The sequence below is a fragment of the Callospermophilus lateralis genome, unplaced genomic scaffold (assembly GCF_048772815.1).
Source record: "Callospermophilus lateralis isolate mCalLat2 unplaced genomic scaffold, mCalLat2.hap1 Scaffold_43, whole genome shotgun sequence".
NCBI lineage: Eukaryota > Metazoa > Chordata > Mammalia > Rodentia > Sciuridae > Callospermophilus > Callospermophilus lateralis.
In genome coordinates, this window is record NW_027514380.1 from 3,223,763 (window position 1) to 3,248,033 (window position 24,271).

The window sequence follows — 24,271 nt, forward strand, 5'->3', positions numbered from 1 at the left end:
GTCCGGCGTGTGCGGCGGCGGGCCGGGCCAGAACCTGCGGGATAGCAGGCCGGCTCTGAGACCACTGGGCGAAACCCAAGCGAGCTGGGCCCGACCCTCCTCAAGGTGCCGCACAGTCCAGGCAGGCGGGGAGGGGCGGCGGGCGGGGTTGGGGGCAGCGGACCCGGGCCTGAGGGTCCCGCCGGCGGCTCCACTCGGGCTCCACTCGTCCTGTCCGGTCTTCGACGGGGTGACGTGAAGGGCTGCGGGGATCTTGGGGTGGGGTTGGAATGGTAGCCGAGAGGCATCGCGTCGCGTCGGTCCTCCCTCCCTCCAGGGTGGGTGGTCAGACCGGGACGATGTGGAGGCCGAAGCTGTCGGCCTGAAGCTTGATGTGGTCCCCGCGGTAACTAGTGGCGGTCATAGGCAGGGGCAGCAGCGGCAGGGGCGGAGCCCCGGGGGGCGGCACTATAATAATAAGGGGAACCTGGAAGTTAACACAGGAGAAGAATGGGCTGGGTGAGAGGACAAACAGGAGAACAAAAAAGGAAAGAAAAGCAAAGCAAAGATTTCCCCGAGCTGGGGTCCAGCGGGATCAGGGCTGGGAGACCGTGGCTGGGCTGCACGGCCTTGAGGGAAGCTGCGTTCACCGGTCGGGAGAGGTGACGCCAGGCTGAGGACCCTCCAGGGAGAGTGACGTTGGCGCATAGCCTTCTAGTGACCCGGGAGGGAGGGGGAAGAAGGGAAGATGCAGGAGGCGCTGGCGTCCTTGAGGGATCCCAGGGAGTTAGTGTTGCACTAACGAGCCTGTCCCCTTGGCAACCCAGCACCCGGAGGTTGGGTTGCCGGGAGTGGGACCAGAGTCCCGAAGCGACCCTGCGGAGCTGGCGGGCGGGCAGGCGGACGCTCAGAGCCGCCGGCCAGCTAGGTGAGGTACTCACTTAGTAAGGCAGGGTTGCTGAATCTCCAAGCCTCGTTGTAGGCGGTGTATTGGGGGTGGCTGTACGGGTTGCCGGAGAACTCGCTCCCTGCGGGAGGTCGGGGGAGTGGGGGTCAGACTCGAGCATGCTGGGGTGGACCCCCGACGAGCCCTGCAGGTGTTTTTGCCCTTCCCCCCAGTTCTGGGCCGCAGGTGTGGCAGGCAAGGCAATGGCTGGTGCAGGCCGGTCGGAGGCGGGACAATCCACTGGGTCCACGTGGGGCTAGAGGAGGCGGGAAGTACCCATGCTCTCCAGCCCAGGCGCTTCGGGACATCCAGGAAAGGCTTGTTCTGGCCTCGGGAGAGCTCATGCGACTAACTTGGGGGTCAAGCGCTTTTCAAGTGGACACTCCGGTTCTAGGAGCCATAGTCCCAGAGGTTAGAAGAGTACAGGAGAGTGGTGAAGAAAGGCCACTGGGACATTTTGTCCCAGCAAGTCCTAAGAAAGGCATCTCAGCATATGCCAGTGCAAGGTGGTGTGTGTGAGTGTGCGTGTGTTCGCGCGTGCGCTTGCTTCCTTTGCCTATAGAGGTTCTATACATGGGCCAAGCGGCAGGGGAAGGACACTGTAGGAGCAGGTGGGCTGCCCACTGGTCCAAGAGCAGTGAGCGTAGGTGGGCTGGGAGCCATCGGAAGCTTCCTCCCTCCCTCTGGAGAAGAAAGGCCAGGCCTCTGGGTTTCCACCTCGCCCTTTCTCCTGTGTGATGACCCCAGACTGTTTACAGTGATCCCTAACCGGTTAAGTAGAGGAGAAGGGGCCCCTCTCTGAGAGGGAGCTGGGGTGGGGGTGGGGGATGCAGCCACTGGAAAGCCTGTTTATTGACGAGGAGGGAAAGCATGCGTGCAGCAGGATAATGAGCTTCTGAGCTCAACTGTGACCAAGAGGAACTGAGCTATCTCCTTCCCCATCACTAATGAAACAAGTGTAATTTCCTCATCAGCTCTAGATTCTGTTTAACGACTCCCCCCTTGCCACCATGAGCTCTCTGCTGCTGGGCTCCCCTCATCCCCACCTCCCTGCAGACTCCCCACCTCCATCTCCCCACTCTTTCTTCACCCCACCTCTCTAAGACCTCCTCCAGCCTCCACCTGCTCTTTGCTAGCACCTTGCCCCCCAAATTTTCTTTTCCCCAGCAATACTTCTACTTTCCAAAATCTGGGCAGGAATACCTTCACCCACACTCCTACTCCTGTCTATTCTGTAACACTCTGCAGCAACAATCTCCCTTTGCCTTACCCCCACCCTAAACTCTGCTTACCCAGGGCTACCCCTGAAATGCTGAGGTCAATCACCCTCTTCTATCCTCTCCCTCTCCCCCTACCAGCAAGAGTTGAACTTCAGGGACAGGGCACACAAGAGAGTTGCTAGAGGCAGTGGATTACAGGCCTGGGTAAGGATTTCTCTCTTTAAGAGTTTTTTTTTTTTTTGGTGTTTCTGCAGATAGGAACTTCTACTCTCTTTGGCTTCAAGCCCTGCTCCCAATCTGGGGTGAGGGGTCTGAACAGCATGACCTCCAGCTGTAGTCTTGGCCCTAGCCCTAAATACAGCCTTTGCCTCCCTGATCCACAAAGCTGAACCTGATGCCTCTCCGGCAAGGGGTAGATCAGCCCTGGAACAATAAGGACCTGGGTTCTTGAAGAGATGTGGTGGTATCTAGCTTGCCTCTCCAAAGCCAAAGTCATTTGTTCCTGTCCTCTGTCCCTCTTAGGGACTATATCCCTCCTTCCTCTGGTTTGGGTTGGTTCTCCTCACTGGTCTTACCCTGTGGTTTGGTGTAGACCAGGGTGGCTTTGTCTGAATGACTGACATGCCCCTGGAAATGGTTCTTGGCTCCAAGTTTCCATGGAAACCAGGACAGGCTCTTCCAAGCAGTATCAGCTGGCTGGGGCACTGAGGGAAAAGCTGAGACTGAGTGCTCCTGGGGCACAGGCTCAGATGGGTGGGTGCTGAGGAGGGGCCATGACATAAAGTGGGGTGCACAAAGGGGGAATTTTTGCAAGCTTCCTCCCTGGGTTACTCATGAGGGAGGATGAGGTGCCAACTGCACCCTCTAGGGAGAGAGGGGAACAGAATAACAGTGATTTGCAGGGAGGGGATCTTGGGTCTTACCTCACCCCCAGTCTCAGACTATAGACCACTCAGCAGCTCACTCACAATTTAATTACCCTCACCTAGATTAGGCAGCTGCAGTATTGTCACCTACCAGGCACCATTCCTGCCAGGGTGGAGGTGGGGTAGCTCCCTGGCCAGTGGGGGGCACGTGAGGGGGATAACCAGACAGAGTGGTGCTCGCCATGTCACGACCTGGAAAAACACAAAGGGGAAGGGGTGAGGCCTGGAAGAAAGGGGCCTGCCTCTGCTTGCACCCAGGCACTCCAGGAAGAAGAATTCCTGGAGAGGAAGGACCTCTGTGCAAACATGCACCTGAATGTGCAGGTACCGGAGTGCCTTTGAATGGGTGTGTGTATGTACAAGCGGCCAGGTGTACACCTCTATGTAGCTCTTTGTGTCTTTCTCTATGCATTTGTGTGTCTGCCTTTGCCTGTGTCTCTGTGTTCCAAACCCAGATGGAGATGGGAGGAGATGACCTGGTTTTACTCCTCCTTCTCTGCAAGATATTAAGTTGTGGTCTCTCCAGTAGCCAAATGTCTTCTATCTCCCTTCCCTAACACACCATCTTTCCTTCAGGTTTTGAGGACATCCCATCACCAACCTTACAGGGGCTGATGGACCTTCCTTGTCTTCTACAAATGGGGCTGCAGGTGCTGGATCTGACAGGTATGGAGGGCCCAGGACCAGCAAGTGAGCTATTTTGCTGTTATTGTTTATGGCAGTTAAATGAGAGAAAATTATCCCAATTTGGATCAAGAGCTTTGAGTCAATAGTGCAAGTGGATCAGATCAAGTTCCAATGAGCAAAATCTGCTTCCCTACCAACTGCTGGGCTTCTTGGACTTCTTCCCTAGAGTCCTCTATTAGCTAGGGCCTGGAGAATGGGAAGCAGGACTTTCCTTGCCAGTGTCCTGGTGTGGAGGTAAAGTGAGTCAATGTTAGGGAAACATCTCTGGTCCATAGACGGTTCCCCTGGAACACGGCTGCATGGACTGGTTTTCCTCCTCCATTGCTATGAAGGTAACGCTGCACTCATGGCAACTTAATGTGTTCCAATCATTAATGACAATATTTGCTTCTTCCCTCCCCCATACTCCCACATGCCAGACTGCTCTATGCTCTCCTGGGGTTCATTTGTCCCCTGCAGATTCTCCTTATCCTCACCATCCAGTGCCTCATGCCTCTGTCCAGACCTTGGAAGGCAAGGCATGTACTTCTCCCAGTTCACTTTCTTTCCCTCAGTTGGGCCTTAGTTGTCATCCTTCCCATGGCTATTCTAAAGCATATTTCTGGGGCTGGGAATGTAGTTCAGTGTAGAACATCTGCCTGGCATGTGTGAGGCATCACAGGGGGAAGAAATATTAAAGCAGAGTCAAAGCATCTTTCTTTGCTACTGTCCCCTTGAAGATGACCTCACCTCCTGTGTTGCTGAGGTGTGTGTTTTCCTGCCCCTACCTTGACACAACTGAGTGATTCATTCTTCTCTAAGAACAGAGTTACAGCTCAGGATTTTTAATTTCCAGCTTCCTACTGAACATTTTCAGTAGCTGTCCCACTGTTACCTCAAATCTAACAGGAATCAAGGCTGATTCATATTATCCCCAATCAGTTCTAGCAACCCTTTTATTTTTTGTAATACTAGGAATTAAACCCAAGGGTGCTCTACATCCCCAGCCCTTTTTATTTTGAGAATTGACTTGCAATTTTCCCAGGCTGGCCTTGAACTTATTCAAATCCTTTTGAAGACCAGCAACTCTGGGGTCATTGACATAGCCTTCTTCTTGCCCTCTCTACATGAAGTCAGATACCAGGTGTGGTTGATTTTCCTTAGCCAAGTTTGTTACATTTGCCCATTTCCATTTCCTCTACCACTTTTAAAACTCAGCTAAGCACTTGATTTTGGTTTGCACTTGCCCAGTGGTTTTCCTTTGCTTGTATCCCTTGTCTCTATATTCTTATCCCTCCTAGCCACCCCACATGTGGCTTCTTGGCCAGCCCTCATGAAATGTTGCTTTCATCACACCACTTCCCCTGTAAAAGCCATCGTTGATTCCCGTAGGCTACAATTGGAATGGAACCTCTGCAGACTGTCAGAGCCTCCCAGGAACTCTCTCCACCCAACTCTCTCAGCTCTGACTCTAAAACTACCGTTTTAGTTGGACTGTTTTCATTGTGTGCTATGAAACCTCTGTGCTTTTGCCATCCCCTTTTCTTCTTCCTCATTCACAGTTTCCCTCTTCTTCCTGCTCAAGCCTCAAAATTCCTACTATTCTACTCATCAAGGAACCATTTCTTTCCATGGTTTACCACATCATTACATTATATAAATGTGTCATCCCTGTTATTACATATCCTGGTTTGTTTCTTCAAATAGATCATATGCAACCCAAGGGCAGGACCTGTCTTCTGCTCTCTCCTACATAGTTGGGAACATGGTAAATACTCAATGAATAATTGTTTTTTAGTTCTCTGTCTTTCCATTGCATTTATAGCCAATTCCTAATAAGGTTATGATTGTTTTAAAACTGTTTCAAATATATTAATCTCCTACAAAGGGGTAAAGCTGGGCAAAATGTAATGTTTTTATCTTTTTTTCTTTAAAGACAATTTAAACAATTGTTTATGAATTCTTATAGGATGGTGAAAGATTTGTAGGGAGAGGCTCATCTGTTGTTGTGATTCAATTTTATCATGTCATAGAATGTTTTTCCTATATCCCTACCTAATATAACTGATATCTCACATTTCTTAAAATTCAAGAACAAATAGAGAAGAACTGCCAAACAAGAGATCACTTATGACTCCCAGGGAGGTAGAAGAATCTGTGTTTGCTTTTGTTTTGGATTTTCTTTTATTCACTTTGATTGTCAATAAAAAGTATATATCTCTTGACCACCTTTCAGTGAGTAGACCTGAAGTGGACAATGACAGCAACATTCACTTTGTAAAGAGATTAATAATATGGAACTTACTGGTCACAAAAAGCCTGAAATAGAAGAGAACTAGGGAAGATGTGGAGGTTTTGAAGCTAGGTAGTCATAGGAAACAAATTCCTCCTGTCCCTATGATGTGCATGTCTACAAAGCAGCCAGAAAAAGGAGTAAGGCTTCATCTTAACAAACAGAAATTTAAATGTATCTGAGTTCTGGGTTTTCAACTGCATGGTTCTCACAACCTGTTGCAGATGAATTGCTCAAAATCTAAGGTTTTGTCAGAAAATCTCCTCCCAAGCTTCAGGAGAGAGAAGAAAAGCTGGGTGACTTGAAAGCTGTCCCCAACTAACCCAGAGGTACTTCAATTGCAAAGTTTATTCCTTTTTCTCTTTTGCAAAGTGGTACAGCCAGGGGCTGGGGGTATAGCTCAGTGGTAGAACAATTGCCTAGGATGGGTGAGGCTCTGGGTTCAATCCTCAGCACCACATACAAACAAATAAACAACAACAAATACATAAAATAAAGGTTAAATTCTTTAAAAAAAAAGTGAAAAAATTGGGCTTGGGATATAGCTCAGTTGGTAGAGTACTTGCCTTGCATGTACAAGGCCCTGGGTTCAATCTTCAGCACTGCCCCTCTCCCCAAAAGAAAAAGTGGTACAGCTAGCTTGCTGAAAGTCACATACTAAACTATTAATTATAAGGCACATTTCCAAATTCTATTTTAAAAAACTGAATTTGGGAAGCACCAGGCAGCAGTTTTTAAAATGTGAGAGAAGAGGCCCACAATGGAAAAAGCATTCCAGCTTCCTAGCGTTTGGCATATAGCTTTGCTCCATTCTGTCACACATTGTCACTACAAAGAGGTGTCTGTTCAGGACCCCTGAGCCAACAAAAGTGCAAGCCGCTGCATACAAAGCACTTTCAATGGCTTCATTAGTACACAGGTGACACCTGAAGAGCAGGAAAAAATTGACCAAACTCTTCCCAGAGCCATATATTCCTCTGGAACACCATTGTCAATAATGAAAAACACATATTGCAGGAAGTTTTCAAATTACTAAGATCATCAAACCATTTGCCCAGCAGCATTCTCTGAGAAAGTCTCCTTTAGTGAGGGAATATAAGTGAGTAATGGAACCTGTGCAAGGAGGAATCCACCGAGCACCTGGTATTGCAGTACTACAATGATGCAGTACTAGAATGATGGACAGACAGGAGTGAAGACAGACTCTAAAACTGTAGATGGGCTGGGTACAGTGGTGCACACAGGTAATCCCAGAAACTTGAGATTGCCTCAAGGTAGGAGGATCATGAGATTGAGGCCAGCCTGGGTAACTTAGAGAGACCATGTCTCCAAATAAAAAATAAAAAGGGCTGGGGATATAGCTTGGTGGTAGAGTGCCCCTGGGTTCAATCTTCAGTACCACAAACAAACAAATAAACAAACAAAACCAAAACCCTCTATAAGACAGCACAGCCACCTCCTTTACACAAACAAACAAAAACTGAGAAATAGGAGAAAATGGCTACACTGCAGAATGGAATGGTTATAAAATATGTGCTATCCAACAGGAGACAGGAAGCAGTAAAGTATTTGCTTTGCTCACTGACAATGCCAGTAATATGAAAACAGCACCAGGAATCACAAATGGATAAAAACTCACATGTTACTAAGAGAGAATGGGGTTTTCATGTTGCTGCTTGCTTTCTAAGCTTTTAAAGACAAGAATCTTCCAGATGATTAGTTTAACAGCCTTGTTTTAAAGGTGAGAAAATGGAGGCACAGAGAGGCACAATGACTTTCCTCCAGTTACATAGCTAGTAAATGGTGGAGCCAAAGTTTGAAGCCATATCTATGCCACACTGCTTTTAATGACAACATGCAGCCAGATAATCCCCCAAAGAGCCAAAGAAAAGGAAAAGAAGTCACCTGACAGGCAAGTCTCATACCATCATGCTGTCATTAAGATGAGACAGGAAAAAAAAAGGGACACAAAGAATAAATAACTGACATGAAAGGTCTGTAATAAAACTCCATGGGGTGTAGTATTAATCTCCTTTGAGAGTTTTCTGAAAAAAACAAAGAGGCTCTTCAAGAAACAGTAGTAGTTGAGAATTTTAAAGTACTCAAAACTGTTAGATGCACTGTACTGGATGAGGATGCCTTCTCAGTTCAACTGCAGAGTCCCTGAAGATTCTAAAGCCAATTTCTACAACAATCACCACATCTGAATCAGACAGTGCGCTTTTGTCAGACATTCCTTAGCAAATGGGCCAGAGCAAATCAACTGTTTTGGAGAATCTAAGAGCAGCCTCTCTTACAAATACAGAGAAAAGCAAAGCGAGAGACTTTATTAAGAAATTGGAAATTTTTAGTTATCAGATAATTTGCTACTTTGTCAAGTATAAGATCCAAGGCCAGAGTTATATTTTTCCTTGTACCTAGGTTCCATAGCATTCACTGAGCACCTACAATATGCTAAGTTCCGTCCTTGATATTTTATATTATCTCATTTGATCCTTATATAAAACCTATGATGACCTGTTTTTAATCCCTACTTAATAGATGAGAAATTGAAACCCAGAGGAGATATGTCCAAGATTCACAGTTAGTAGACAGTAGAACCTAGACTACAAAGCAAACTGTATGTACACTTGGGAACTGATTTTGGAATGATATTCTCAAATACTGTAGACCTAGGTATTTAGTCCAGGAAAGTAACCTAGGATCATGCCAAACTAATCCTTCCTAGATGAGAACATCCCTTCATTGCTTGTTTCTTTCATGTCTAAGCTTCTTTCATTTTTTTAACAGTGGGGGCTTTCAATTGGGGCTCATGGCCTGAAATGACCCATAGATGCATTTCAGGGGGCTATAGAAAGCTATTTATAAAATGTTATAGACATTCTACATGCATATCTTTCTAGGTAGATAGTTCAGATGTATTCCTGATTCAAAGATTAATAATCAGCATTTATAAAAAAAAATCAAAAGAACCTCTGGTGAAGCTGGTTTGCTTGCAATTGCTTGAATGATAGCAATAAACAAGATCATACAGAAAACAGCACAGTGTGGGCTGGCAATGTATCTTAGTGGTAGAGCACTTGCCTATCATATACAAGGACATGGGTTCAATCCCCAGCAAATAACAAACAGCAACAACAAGAAAACAGCAAAATGTGGAGTAGCAGGGAGGCTTATCTCAAGTCCTAGCAAATGTCAGCACTCAGAGGACAGAGGAAATAATAAAGAGAAAGCTGCCCAAGAAGCAGAAACTGCTGCTCGTGATGGCTTTGGCAACAAGACTTATTAGACACAGATTTATACAGCAAAAGTTATATCCCATGCGTTTAGAGATGCGTTTCCTCAGCATCTTTCTCTGAAAATGAGCACTTTTGCTATCCACTTGACACTGTGGAGGACCCTAAGGCCAGAAAACATAACTCTTGTTTTACTATCCTATGCTCAAGTTTTGTCTCCTTCTCATAAGGTGGCAAAAATGAAGACATTAGATTTCTTCGAGGTTGGCAATCTGTGCCTGCATCTGACACAAACATTTATAATACTTACAATAATACAGTTATTAAATTTGTAATTACTGCCTAAATATCCCCTACCTTTATATTTGCTATATCATTATGGCCCTTTATGACCAATCCAAGTTATATATAATACCCTAAAGTAACAATTTGAATCTGTAAAAGGTGCTTTAAGAGGAAAGGGAAAGGGTTTTTACATATTTCATGTTTTTTATTTTTATTTCTCATTTCCAAATCCTCCCAAGGATTGTCCCCTGGGACACAGCTGCCAGAGTGAAGATCCCTGGCCCTGGCTCTGTTTTGGTCCCACATTAAACAGGAGGCTCAAAGTTCCAGCAGAGGGGGCTGTGCCCACAGCTCAGGGTAGCTGCTCTGGCTGATCTTGAAGCCCACTGACAGTTGGACCTTTAGTCCCTGGGGTGTCCTAGATGGGGATGCTGCCTGGATCTGCATGGGCTAAGTGAGGTCTGATCCTTGACCACCAAACAGCTGGACACAACCAGTCATCCTGTTTCCCTTAGCACACAGCTGTTGAGGTGACTGGTCCAGGGCCTCATGGGAGATTTTTCCTTCTAACTCAGCTGGACCAAGGATGGTGCTGTGATCTCAAGATCCTGGGATAAGACTAGGGAGCAATGGAAAGAGGACAATTTCAAAGGGCTCAAAGGGAACTTAACTATCCATCCCCTAGGCCAACTCCCTGATTTACAGAAGAGGAAACTAGGCTCAGGGAGGGAGAAGAAATCTCCAGTGCTGTCCTCCATTCACTTCCTGATGCTGCCTTCTCTGGCTCCATCAGCAAGTCACAAGTGAAGAGTAGAGCTGGGCAGGTGCTGGTACCTAGGCGATTGGGCCCAGGCTCACAGATGGGCTCAGCACATAAGAGACCCTCATGCTGGGTGGGCAGAGGTTAAGCCTGTTTGCACAGTCTCCTGATACTCCAGGTCTCCCAGTTCCTCTCTGGCTTTATTTTGTTCTCTGAGAGCACTGAATTTTCAGCTCTAATCCTTCTGAAAGCGCAGCGTTTTTCAGGCGCTCTGTGTAAGTGAAACGCCAAGGAAAACGGCCACTTAAGCTGCTGGAGCATTAGTCTGCTCTCAGAGCCACTGCAGGATTTCCTCCCTCCCTGCCTGCCAGCCCAGCCGCCACCGGGGAGAAGAGGGGAGGATTCCAGGCTGAAGGCATGCAAAGCCCTCTCAGAAGTGACAATAGTGGCAGAGCTGCCTTCCAAAGCTCAGGGTTAAAAAAGCACTGGCTCATTTGTCCTGAGGCTACAGCTAAGAGTGGGGGAAGAAGGGATTCTGAGAACCCTGGGGAAGGAGGAGGAGGGGTCTTCCTGTCACCTGGGGGTGGCTGGCTCTCTGGGGGTCTTGCTTAGATGGCTTTGAGGCTACCAAGACATTTCTGAGTCCTTGTTCCCAGTTTATACCTGTAACATTCATTCTGACACCACTATTGAGAATTTTTGGTAATTCAGAAAAGATTGGGTTGGTAGTGGATCTTACTTTCCTTTTCTTCTTAGAACACGTCAAATAATGGAGTAAATGGTCTTGTGCTGGAGGATCCCCGTTTTGCAGGACTCTTTGGGAAACCCCAAGCATGTCTAAACAGCATCTATAGCAGCTGAGAAGTTCCTTCTCACCTAGCAAATCACAAAAGCAGTGTCCAGTGTGCTCAGACACTACCCTTTTTTAGCCTGAGTTGGCTATTATAGACACTTAAAGATTATTAATTTTTAAAAAATTTGTGGTGCTGGGCATTGTTGAATGAAAATATTTTGATCAAATTCAGACTGGTCTCTCTCCCTGACCTCTAAATGAATTAAGACTACTGTGAAGGAAAAAACAGTCCATTTGGAGTGCTCTGCCTCTAGGGTCTCATGGATGAGGTGGCAGGAGGAAAGATGAAGGGAGGAAGTAGAAGAAAGGACCAGGATATGGTCCAAATTTGGGCTTAGAAGACCAGGGGCTGGGGATGTGGCTCAAGTGGTAGCGCGCTCGCCTGGCATGCGTGCGGCCTGGGTTCGATTCTCAGCACCACGTACAAACAAAGATGTTGTGTCCGCTGATAACTAAAAAATAAATATTAAAAAAATGCTCTCTCTCTCTCTCTCTCTCTCTCTCTCTCTCTCTCTCTCTCTCCTCTCTCACTCTCTCTTAAAAAAAAAAAAAAAAGAAGACCACAGAACTGCATCTTTACTAAAAGGCCCCCAAACTTTCATCCCTTCCTCATCCTCCCTGTGACTTTCCTCCTCTGGGTAACCCCATTATCAGCCTGCATGCTGCTCTACCCTGGGAAGGGCAGTTGGTCATTGCTGGGCTAGCTAGAAGACACAGATAGGGATGTGGGGTGGGATGGGGGCTGGAGGTAGGGGTGGTACAGTTTTCATTCTGCTCAAAGTTGACTGCTGTCCATAGTTCTAGAATGGGTTGGTGCCTCTTCTTTTCAACATCCTTTCTCTCTAGAGGTGGACTGGATAAAGGAGGAGAGAAAAGGGCCTGATCCAATAACTCCCTAGGCTGCAGGCCCAGGGCACCCGCAATATCTGTAAATGTCTCATTGCTATGGAAATGCCCCTATAATTAAATCAGAGTGAGATCTGGGGGCTGTAGGTCCTTGGGGATGTGTCTGGAGGCCTCGGGGATGTCTGGAGGAAGACAGCCTCTTCTCTTTGGGTATTCTTAGCCTAAATGAAGGACCTGGGGCCTATGGGTGCAGAGGAGAAGCCCTCTATCTTGGTTTGGCCTCTGCAGTAAGGGCTCTCTGACTTGCCACATGTCCCAAGTTGCCCTCACCCTCTCCTTTCAAGGTTGGAGAGGAACTCTGATGTGTGTGCCCTAAATTCCTCCAGCTAATCAGGGGCTTTGAGCCGACAGACAAGACTAGGAGACTCCCAGCCTCCTTCAGAAATACTTCTTGGCCTTTATTGCCCTCTCCTCCCCTGAGGGGCTGGCCAAGGGCTAAGTGTTTTATGGAGGGAAATGCAGTTGCATTGGAAGGGGGTTGTTAACTACAGGAAAGAGGCAGTTCCTGGAGGTCCTCAGGACTCCCTGAGCAGGAGGAGGAGGTTTCCCAGGGTCCACACCTCTATCTACTAAAAGGCCACTTTGCTGCTCATTGCAGATGGGGGCAAGAAGTCTGAGCTGGGGCTGCTGAGAGTTGACACCCTCTCTCTGAAGCTGAGCCTATATCCCTTTCCCTGGCCTCCAGGATACAGGGGGCCAATGGTGCTGCTCAACTTTGAACTTTGGCTCACCCGCCTCCCTACCTCTGCTTAAACTTGCCGGTTCCAGGAGACCAGCACTTCTGCTGTTCTCCCTGCCTTGGGCATTTCCCTCCTGCACAGAATCCACAGATCCCCTTGGACCTTAGAGCTTCCATCAGAGTTGCAGTCTCTAGGCATTAAGAGAAGTTTCTCCCTAGCTCTTGAACCAAACCACCTTCCTCCTGCCATGGTGGGGGTGTAAACTGTCCCCCCCCAAAAAAAATCACCACACACTGGGAAGAAAACACTGTCCTTGTCCCTAACTCTTCAATGTTCAGACATTTTCCCAAAGAAAAGTTAAGATTCTCTGCTGAGGACTAGCAGTCTAGGAGCTTGGATAAGACAGAAAACAGGCTCTACTCTCAGAGATGCCTGAGACTCAACTCTCTCAGTTCCTCCAAGACCCCAAAATAATGAGCTATAGGTGTGGCCTTCATTCTTGGTCCTTTTTGATCTCCATTATCACACAACTTGTTGGGCAGTGGTGAGGAAGGGACCCTGGTTCTGTAATAAAGGCAAAACTTATACCTCTTTTGATCCTTTCTAGAATATGAAACATGCTTAATTTATAGTTGCTTTTGGATAATTCTATGATCTCCAGTTCTTGGGGGTAATATTTCTCCTATGTATTGCTTTGGCTAACTTTCACTTATGATAGTTGGCATTCACATCGGATGTGTAATTTTTTATGGTGAGCTCATCTTTAATTGTAATTATTTTTTTTCTTTGTGGGAGTTCCTTGTGCCCTGGATTGTAAAAGGTCCTGATAAAGAAGGTTGTTTTTTTTTGTTTGTTTGTTTGTTTGGTTTTTTGTAGTTCTCAGGGGACACAACATCTTTGTTTGTATTTGGTGCTGAGGATCGAACCCGGGCTGCACGCATGCCAGGCGAGTGCGCTACCGCTTGAGCCACATCCCCAGCCCGATAAAGGTTTGCCAGCAGCATTTCTGCTGGGATTTCTGAGTGGGTTACTATCATGGAAAATTTTTAATATAAGTTCTTGGCTTGGGGTTCCTGCAACACACTCATTGCATAAATGTGGATTCTGATCCAGGCTCAGGCTTGGGGTCTTTATTTCTTATGGTGACATCTCCCCCGCAACCCCCTCCATCCCTTGCTTCCCTGGGCCATTGGTCTGTACTTTCCTGGACAGAGTTGTTTCTCTTCTGTCTCTGACTTTATACAGGATAATACTCAGTTTCTAGCTTCCTGCTTCTCTTGAGCCCAAGGTCATGTTTCCCATCAAGTGTGTTACAAACCCAACTTCCCCTAATTAGGGTCTCCCTCCAGCATGATACCAGCAGTCTCCCACATACTGCTCTGGCATTGACTTTTCTGGCACCAGAAAGTGAGGTTTGGCTGTGTATTAACAGATTTTGTGTTATGTTTTACCCAGCCATGTTTGGCCAAGGTTAGCTTGCCTTGGTGGATGGCTTCTGGACATCTACCTCATTCTTCCATTACCTCTATGCCACTAAAATGAGGGAGGTGAAACCTACACTATACAAGGCTCTCCCAATGCTTGGCAGCAATGCCCACTAGAGGCCAGTGAAGCCCACTCTGTGCAGCAGCTCGGGACAGGTGTGTTCCTCAGCTTCAAGAATGAGCATAGAGGGCTGGGGCTGGGGCTCAGCAGTAACTCACTTTCCTGGTGTGTGTGAGGCCCTGGGTTTGATTCTCAGCACCACATATACATAAATAAAATAAAGGTCTATCAACAACTAAAAAAAACTATTAAAAAAAAAAAGAATGAGCATGGAGCTATACAATCACTGACTTCCCTTAGCACCCTCTTGGCTCATACGTGTCCAAAGTAGGAAGCCTGGTCTCTCCTCCCAGCTGTACTTCCCCAAGCCAAAGGAGTCTAAATGCTCCAAAACATCTCCAGGAACTTTGGGAATTCTAAAACTAGTTTTCATCTTTACTCAGATCAACATTACTGCCAGGGTCTCTCTGTAGGCTCTCCATCACTACAGCCCTGGCCAGGCCCAGGTAGGGTGAGGGTAAGGTGAGAAAATCGTGTGGAAGATGGGCTCTCATTTTTACTAGTGATGGGAGATTTTAAGTTGCAGCCACAGTTCTCACTGTAGAGGCCCTGACCCAAAGGGTCCTGGAACTGCTGAGGGGTTAGTGGCAGTCCCCTGCAGGGTCCCTTGCAAGAGTAGGAAGGTGGTGGAAGGCAGCAGCAGGCTGCCAACTTGAGGAAGCCTGGGCCAGAGTGCCCCCGACACATTCTCTCATCTAGCAGGTCTCTTCTTCCTTATCACTTAGGAGAGACTCCGTTCCAGACCAGCAGCCTAGAGCAGTGGGCTGGAGAGAAGAGATGCCGCCAAGCTAAAGCAGCCCAGCGGCGGAAGGGAGAGTGGGTGATAAATTTAAATAACCAGCTTGACTTGGCAGCTTGCTGAGTTGTGATGCAGTGAAATTAAAATCTCGGCAGAACTTGCAAACACCACTCTGAAAAATCAGTCTTCGCCTTAGTTCCATGATGGAAGAGCGGGTGGGGGAGGCTATCGGACTGAGCCCTAGCCTCTGGCAGCCACCCTTGCTTGCAATGTGATTAGCTCTGTCCTGGCCCACTGGGCCCCACTCTCCCCTCCACACAATAGTGTAGGCTCCTCTCTCCTCTCAGTCCTGACCTTGTGGAACAGCTGCATCAAGTGGCTGGTGAAGTTTGAAATCAGCCTCCAGTGCCAGGAGGCAGCAGGAATATCAATAAGGTCTGCTTTTCAGGTTGGGCCAATGCCTTCCTGGGCCATTTCCCTCAGGACCCATCCCCAGAGGTTTGTGGCCTCTGCTGGCTGTGCTCGGGGAGAAAGATGAGCTGAGAGCTGTGATGTTGGGGATAAAGAGGGCTCCTTGAATACCTTGGCACATCCAAGCCAGGCTGTGGGCACAGGATGATCTTGCTGCTTCCTTACCTCAGCACCCACCTGCCCACAATCACCTGCCAACCAGAAAGGGCCTCCCTTTCCCTTCCACCACTGAAGTCCTTAGTACTTTCTCCTATGAAATAAGTTTTTAAAGAATCTTTGAGGGGAAATTCTACAAATACACCAAGAACCTCTCCCACACCCCAGCCCTGTTTGGAGCCTAGTTCTCACAGATGCCAATGAAATCTTTCTAGAAGAACTCACCTAAAGTCTACCTCTCCTGGGTGTCCTTGCATTATTGCTCATTGCTACCCACAGAGTCCTGCCTGAAAGCCACTCTGAGATGGCCTATCAAGTCCCTGGGCAATGCCCAGTTTCTCACCTTGACAGTACTTCCAGCAAATTCTGTTTGTCCCCATAATAAACACATCATGAATCATTCATCTTTAATAGATTATGCAAATTAGGAGGACATAAAATCAACAAAGATCAATAGCTGCAGTCATTTAATTGCCAGCAAAAACATTTTAAGAATGAGCATAATCTGCAGCCCTTTCTCGGGTAATGGCACTATTAATCCAAACATTGGATCTTGGCCTAAGTGTGAAAAAAATCATTCCCTGCCCCCAACTCCACCTCCCCTCCCCCACCCTTCCACACACTTTTCTCTTTTTGGTAATTTCCAGTTTCTGAGCGAGTTTCCCCGTCATTACCACTGGTGAACAGCTCCGAATGTTAATGGTTCTGCTGTTGTTACTCCTCGCTTGATTGAAATGTCGCATACAGATTGAGATGTTAGTGCTAACTTGCCACCTGGGAATGTCAAGCTGGGTCTGAAATGAACTTTTCTCACACTTGGATCCAGATGGATCAGCCGGAGATGTTCCCAGGCTGAGCTGGGACTGTTCCAGGGCCATGGGGGGGAGGCGGGTGGGGGCTGCTCAAGGTGGAGGCACTTTTCTGTACCAGTCCCAGTGTCCCCTGCGGCAGGAGCCCTTGCCCTGAAGATCCACATCTTTACCCTCCTAGGAAGTCCCTGCCTTTTAGACTGTTGCCTTGAGCATAGGGAAGTGTGCTGGGATTAGAGAAAAGTTTCTTGCACACTCTTTCACCAATTGCCTGGAGTGGGCCACCTTTGGGAAGTGACCACTGACCAAAAAGGTGGTCTGGCCTGGGTCAGAAGATTCAGTGGGTCAGAGAGCTCCCAAGTTGGGCTACAGAGGGCTCATGCTGAAGGCCAGTTAATATAGGCTATGTCCTGACTCAGCTGGCACAGCTAAGGTCCTCATTCCCAAAAGTCACCTCTGCAGCACTTCCAGAACTCAGCCACTGAGCCCATAGCCAAAGACTGCAACTTCTTATAGGTTGGACACAGGTGTACCAGGACACCCCTTCAGTAAGGCCTGGGAAAGCTCATAACAGGAGGCTGGGTGGCTACTCCAAACCCATATCAACCTGAGCCAAGCTCAGATCAGCTCTAAGTCACAACCAGGCCCTGTCCTGGAGCAGGGCCACCCCTGCTCCCTGTCTTTGCTTGGGCTGTGATGCTGGCTGCCTGTATCCCTGCTGCCAGGTCCCTATGCCTCCTCCACTCACTCGGCAGGTAACGCCTCAGTGTCTTCCAATCCCCACTGAGATCCTTCTCAATCATTCTGTCTCCCAAGGAACAAACGGCACATTGGCTTTAGTGTCTCCAGAATAATTAGGTGAATTTTAATAACACCTCAATGTGTGTCTCTCCCACTTGGGCAGTCTCCTGGCCTGGAAACCCTTTGCAGTGCCAAGAGTCTTCTGTAGCCTACAATTCTGCAGCCTGGAACTTCATATGCTGGCCCTCCCCTTCATGATCACTCCAGCTGCCTCTGTGGCTCCTGATTCATGGGGGCTCCTGGTCAGAGAGCCCTTCCCCTGCATGTGACCCTACTTGACCTTAGTCTCAGTGATTTCTCCAGGAAGCAAGAGAAAGGTTGTGATAATTGTGCTCCTCTGTAGCTCAAGCCCAAAGCCACAGCCACCTGTTCTGCCTGGAGGGTGAGGAAAGTGGATCCCCTAGGAGCCTTGGGGACAGAGAAGTGTAGAGACTGGATACTGGGCACCCATGATATCCATTCTCAACAGCCTGGCCTATTACCCTCTGCATTTTTCTGCACAATCCTAACAAGAGGCTCAGTCTGGACACCTTGGGGGAGACAAGAGAAAAGACAGAGGGAGGACAGGAAAACAGGCAGAGAGAATGGGAAGCAAGCCCCTAGTTTCCACCTTTCCAGGCTGAAGTCCAGACCCTTTGACCACCGTGTTTTCTCCCCACATCTGCACACATCTGTTTAGGAAGCACCCTGATTTTTGAAGGCTTTCTCTCCAGATGCCATGGCAGGAGGCCCACTTATCACACTGGGCCCCAGATGGCATGGGCTGAGTAACCCCCACCCTCCCAGAAGCCCCCTTACCAGTCACCACAGGATATGTCTGTGTGCCTGACACGTTGCTGCCCAGCTCAGGGTTGGTGGATGCAGATAGACTCAACTTGACTTCATCAAGCCCAGGGGTCAGGGCTGGGAGGGAGTACTCATTCCCCTGGGAGGAGAGAGAACAGCGACAGCTCTCTATTGATGAGCACACATAGAGAAAGGGCTCGGTGTGCAGATGGGAAGGAGGAACGGGGAGCCCTCCCAGATGGGGTGGAAGGAGATAGCCGGGTGGGAGGGGGGGTATTGGGAGGGGCAGACACTGCAGTGATGGGGAGTTCTGTGAGGGTGGAGTAGACCTGACATGGTGAGCCAGAGGTGCCACCTACCCATTGTGGGTGGTTTTCCCTGTGCCCTTTAGTCTTCTCTAGCACCACCTGCCTAAGAAACCCCAGGGGAAGTACAGCAATGGGGAATCTCCTTGCTGAGAGACATGGGGTGTTCGGATCCTCCTGGGGTGGGGACCCTGTGGGAGGAGGGGCAAACCTTGACATGACGGCAGAGGCAGCAGTTGGGGAAGGGCCTAGTGGGACCTCCAGCCTGGCACTGGTGGGCTGGCTGATAGGGTATAGGTGCCCCTTTTTTAAAAACAAACAAAGGCAGCCCCACAGGCCCCTCGCTCTCTGCCTGTGCACTGGGGTATGAAATTGGGGAGGGGGAGAGTCCACATGGCTAACAGAAGGGTCGGAGGGGGCCAGTCATTGACTCTGAAAGGGTGTCCTGCCCAAAACACTCGGGTAATTGCCTTTTTATTGCAGCCACTGCCAAGCCAGATCCTGGAGTTGGGCAGACCAGGAGCCTGCACAAAGCAGGAAAAGTTGCTCTGATTAATATTACGTTAAATTAAAACTGATTTTCTGCTCTTTCGGGTCCGTTTTTTTCCCTTCCGCTTCCTGGCCCCCCCAGAGGACCCCCTCCCCTCCCAGGCTGGACGGGATTGCCTCGTCATTTCCAATTCCTTCTCATATTGATCTTCCTGTAGAAATCAGTTTTGTAATTAGCTGCAAATTAGGCCTTCTACTGGGGGTGAAGCTGCCCCCTGATTTATCACCAGAGTAATTCGCTGTGATCGGAGAGAAATTAAAATGAACTCAATTAGGCTTCGGATTTGCTTTATGGGCCCTGCTCCAAGTTTCAGGGGGAAAAATGACTGTGCTGGTGTTTAATAGTCTAATGAAAGTAAATAAAGGTTATTCATTGTAATACAGCCGGGGACTCAGGGAGGGTGCACCGAGCCGCCCGCCTCGACTGCCTCCTCCTTTGTTGGTTTATGGCTCAGGGCACCTTAAAAAGACTTTTGATTTTTGTTTTATGAAGACAAACAGCTTATGGGATGAAAGGACGGGCGGGGAGAAAGGCGAGTGGCTAGGAGCTGTTGGAGTCTTAGAGTAGAACTGTGCTGTGTGGAGACTGTGAGTCTTCGTGGATGTACATGTGTATGGGTGTACATGCACGTGTGTGTGCGTGTACATGTGCAAGCATGGCAGGCTATACTGTGTTGCAGGCGTGAGTCTGGCCTAGGCCATGTATGGGAGGGATGGTTGTGTGCTTTGTGTGTGGGTGATTGCACTAGGGGATACACTGGTATGTGGGCGGAGGTGTGTGCTAAACGTGGCTTCATGGGGCTGCTGGGGTTATGGATAAGGACTGTGGGCTCTGGGGGAAAGGGAACAAGTGGACAGTGGTGGTGGGTAAGCAACTGTAAAATGTGAAGAGTTAGAAATATGTTTCGGTGTGGTGTGTTTGGCTAATGTGTTTATGTTGCATCCCATGCTGGGTTTTGGTCTGCTCTCTGTAGGAGGTGTCAGGTGTCAGGGCAGGAATCACACTGAATGGCTGGAAACAGGAGCCAGGCACAGGTGGGCTCTCTTCCTGATCCTGGGAAAGAGGAGCTCCACAGATTTGCACAGACTTTCTGTAGGACCCTTGGAGGAGACAGGCAAAGGACATGGCAAGAGGGCATTCCTGGGTGCCTGGGCCAGGACCACAGAATGGTAGAGCTGGAAGGGACCTGATAGACCATACACTGAAGCCCTTCCCCCTACATAGATGGGGAAACTGAGGCGCAAAAAAGGGAGAAGATTTTCTGGGTAACCTTGCACCCAGAACTTATCATTTCTATTTACTGCATAACACAATGATTTTTCTTAACTATATCCCGGTGTCCTTGTGTGAGCATTTTATGCAGCACACACACGGTGCCTCCCATGAGCACATGCGGTGCTGGGTGTTCGGTGTGAGTTCTTGGGAGGCCCTGTTCTGCTCAGTTCCCTTCCACTTCTGCAAGCAGGAAGCGCCTTCCTCACCTGTTCTGATTTGATGTGCTCTGATGCCTGGAAGACGTCAGGGTAGGAAGGACGCTCAAAGACTCGATCCAAAGCCTCCAGCTGCTGCTGGGTGAAGGTGTCAGCTAGCAAGTGCTTCCGCAAACTGTCCACACCACTCTGGGAGTCTCCATTGGGGACCGAGCCCTCAGAAACATCTGAGAAACACAGGGATACTCAGGGCATTAGCATCAGGCCAGCAGAAGCCCAGGAAGAGGGGAAAAAATGGGTGGGTACCTGGCTCTGGCCCTCAGGGCTCTGCATCCCTGCCAGAACCCCTTATTTCCAGCTTATAGATTGAAAGGGGCTGCCTCAGAGGTCTGGCTAAGGAAGCCAGAACCTAAAGAAGCTGGGAAGAGAAAGGGAGGCAGGAGGACTTGGTAGAGGTGGAGCAAGAGAGGGCTGTCTCCCAGGGTATGTTTTCCTGGGCCCCCACTCTGTTCCCCAGCCTGGGAGAGCGTAGGGGAGGAGCTGGCTCTCAGATCCGTGTTACTGAGCCTGTGGAGAATTGAACTCGGCTCCAAGATGAATTTCAGTTCCACTGATTCCAAGGGTTGAAAATCATCAAATCTCTCAGGCCGAGTGTAACGCGGAGACTGGGTGAAGTAATTAACTGCCCCCTGAGGGAGGAGGGGCTCTGAGAGCTAAGGTGCTTGGCTCAGGTTGGGTTGGGCAGGGCTGGAGACCAAGCAGGAGGAAAGAGGAGACATGTGGGCTTCAGAGCAATCACGTGGGTAGACCACAGAGATTATGTGGTTGCTGCTGTGCCCTGGCCACTTTCCCCTAGAGAATTCTGGTTCTGGCCTCCATCAGGAGCCAGCTCCTGGGTCACCTGGTACTTGCTGTGGGTTTCCACAGGGAGCTGAGATCTGTTCCATGAAAGAAGGGCTGGTGGTGTCCCACTGGTGTCTGCTCCCTAGGGGCCACAGGTCAGTCCTGTCTCTGTGTCAAACTCTACCTGGTGTTATCACCATGCTGTTATCACCATGCTGTTATCCATGCCTCCTCTGTCCCTTCCTTCCAGGTCTCTTGGAGCTTTTAAAGTGTATGTGGACCAAATGCCTCTCCCTGAACCCTGACCCAGAAACTCCCCAGTCACTCCTTGGCTTCCTTAGCCCAAGACCAGCTGATAAGCCTTGAGCCTGGAGCCAGCCCATGCTGTAGTCCCCAGGGTATTCCTCTGGGACTGTTATATATATCAGTTTATAGGTGATTATATGATATGATATAATCAATATTGCATTATATACAGTAACACCGTACAGTATCATTTGGGAGACCATAGAAAATATTACATATTGATTAACCTCAACCTGCAGCCATCCTCCCTGGCTGGCCTTCCAGATGGAGCTTGGGGCTCTGCTTTCCTAAAGGGATCTCCTATCTTCCCTCCACACTCTACTCTGGAGAAGATGGGAAAGCGAAGAAACTGTGTGTATGTGAGGGGCAGGGCAGGTAAGAGAGAGGGAGAGAAATATGAGAAAGCAAGACCAAGATCAAGTCGGAGGCAGGCAGAGGCAGCTTTGATAGTCTGCCTATGTTCCCTGTGGACACAAAATCTGGTAGTTGTGCTTTTTCTGTGTGTAGTTCTGGAATAGTTTTCAGTCTTCGAGGGTGTAGGCATTTCTGTGTGTGAGTTGGGGTGCGGAAAATATTTATTTTTCCCTCTTGTGAGTATTTGCCATGTGTGCACTTGTATATAATAAACATCTGGATAAATAAGGGTCTCTTTGCGTTTAAGTGACAGAATAAGAACCCTTTTGAAAGGATGTATGTGACCGCATGGGAGCGGGAGCTCATGTTGCCCTTTTCTCCTGTGACTGCTTCTTCCACCAGGATGTGCATCACCCTAATTTGACTCACTGTAGCTATTTGCATGTTCCATTGTGTCTAATTCTCTCTTCCCGGAGCCCTCCTACCTTTTGGGGAAGCCCTGCTGCCAAGGCCAAGGGAGGCTTTGAGGGTCTTTGTGTATTGGTGAGTGCAGTGTCACCAACTGCATCCTAGGGAGTAGAATGAGCATTTGTCTGTGAGCCTGTTTATGCATTATGTGTGGGGGTGTTTCTATGTACATGTGTGGCAGGATTCAATTCCTGCCTCTCTGAGGTTTGCGTACATGCCTGAGTGTAGCTTGTCTCACCCCATGCCTGTGTGTGTGTGTGTGTATGTATGTGTGTGTGTGTGTGTGTGTGTGTGTGTAAAGGGCTGAACTGAAGCTTTGTCCTCAGGTCACTGGCTGGAGGAGTCTCTTTGCCTTCATTTATTCAGGGGCCCTTCAGATCTTAACAAATCTGTCACTCTAAATTTGCGAGAGATTATGGTGCTCTCTCCCCAGCCCGCAGAGAGGTGATATATGATATCTGCTGCCCCTATTGATTGCCTGATCTGGTGGCAGAGGCCGGCGAAATGAACTTGAAATGAACATCATGCCTCAACTCATTGTGCGTATAATACACTACTTAATCCCACATTTTTCAGCCGCTATGGAATTCAATTGATCAATCATGTTCCACTGATAGTACTGTTTTAGGGGTTATTGCTGCTCCCTCCACTCACTGACCTTTTTATTTATTTATTTTTTTGTGCACTCAGGCCCTGGTGGTAAGACAGGTTACAGAGGCGGCAGTGCAGGGAAGGGGAGGGTAGGAAGGGAAGCAGAAGGAAGAGGTGGCCCTGGGAGGCGGAGGCAGGAAGAAGAGGAGAAGGAAGGTGGGGGGTGGTGGGTAGCGAGAAGGTGCTAGAGAGCACAACAACAAAGTGGCTGATGAAAGCCTGCAGAGAATCTGCGCAGAGACTAGAGGCGGCCTAGAAACTCCCAAGGGGGAAGGCAGCAGTCATGATGAATGGGGAAGGAGCACAAAGAAAGTTATGGGGGGACAAGGAGGTGAGCCCCAGGGTGAGGAAAGGGCAGTGGCACTACTGGTGGGGGACAGGGACTCAGCCCCCCACTCAGCCACAGGTCCCACAGGCTGTCAGGGGCTCTCTCTAGAGGAGGGGGTGATGCCCTATCCTCAGCTAGGGAGAGGAGGAAGGAAGTAAGGTGAGGGGAGAGGGTAGGAAGGGCAGGGGGAGGGAGGGAGAGGCCCTGGGTCAGAGGTGCCAGGAGCTGAAGCTCTGGGAGGAGAAGGTCCAAAGCAGAGGAAGAGCAGGAGAAAGGAGAGGAGGAGAAAGAAGGCTTCCACACCAGAAGCTGAGGAGGCACTGGTTGGGTGAGGACACTTGGCGCAGGAATGACACCAGCTGGCCCTGCTTGTGCTGACGCCTGGTGTTCAGCTACAGAGGGCAGCCTGGGGCCTGGACAGGGTGGGTTGGGAGGTACAGGTTGGAGGAGGAAAAGGAGAAGACAGGAGCAGGGAAGGATAAGGAAAGAAAGAAAACAAGGACAGAAAGAACAGAAAAGGAAAACAAAATGAAGCAGTTGACAGTGCTGGCCACCTGGCAGGTCTTCCCAGGATGATGGAGAAAGAGCTCAGAGTGTCACTTTCAGAGGGACAGTAAGGGAGAGGAAGAGATGGTGCTATCCCCAGATGTTGAAGGGCTCTCTGGCAGAGTTGGGATAAAATAAAGGCGCAGGCAAATGGAGGTCTGGATCTGGGTTTCAGAGTGGGCAGGGAGGGAATGTGTGGGAGTAGATAACATCCACTCCGAAAGATTCCTCACCTGACAGCCTCAGTGCTGAGGAGCCAGGCTGTGAGCTGCTGGCGAGCAGGGATCATCACTAATGCATTTCTATAGGTCCAGTGCCAGACATGGCACATGGTTGGTCTTCAATAAATGATTGATTGAATGAATGAGACTTT

The 24,271-nt window shown here is 48.9% G+C and overlaps 1 pseudogene; it reads right to left on the minus strand.

Annotated features, from left to right (window-relative positions):
• Positions 1-325: 325 nt before the first annotated feature.
• LOC143388994 (paired box protein Pax-2-like) overlaps positions 326-24,271 on the minus strand; it is a 77,711-nt pseudogene continuing 53,765 nt past the window's right edge.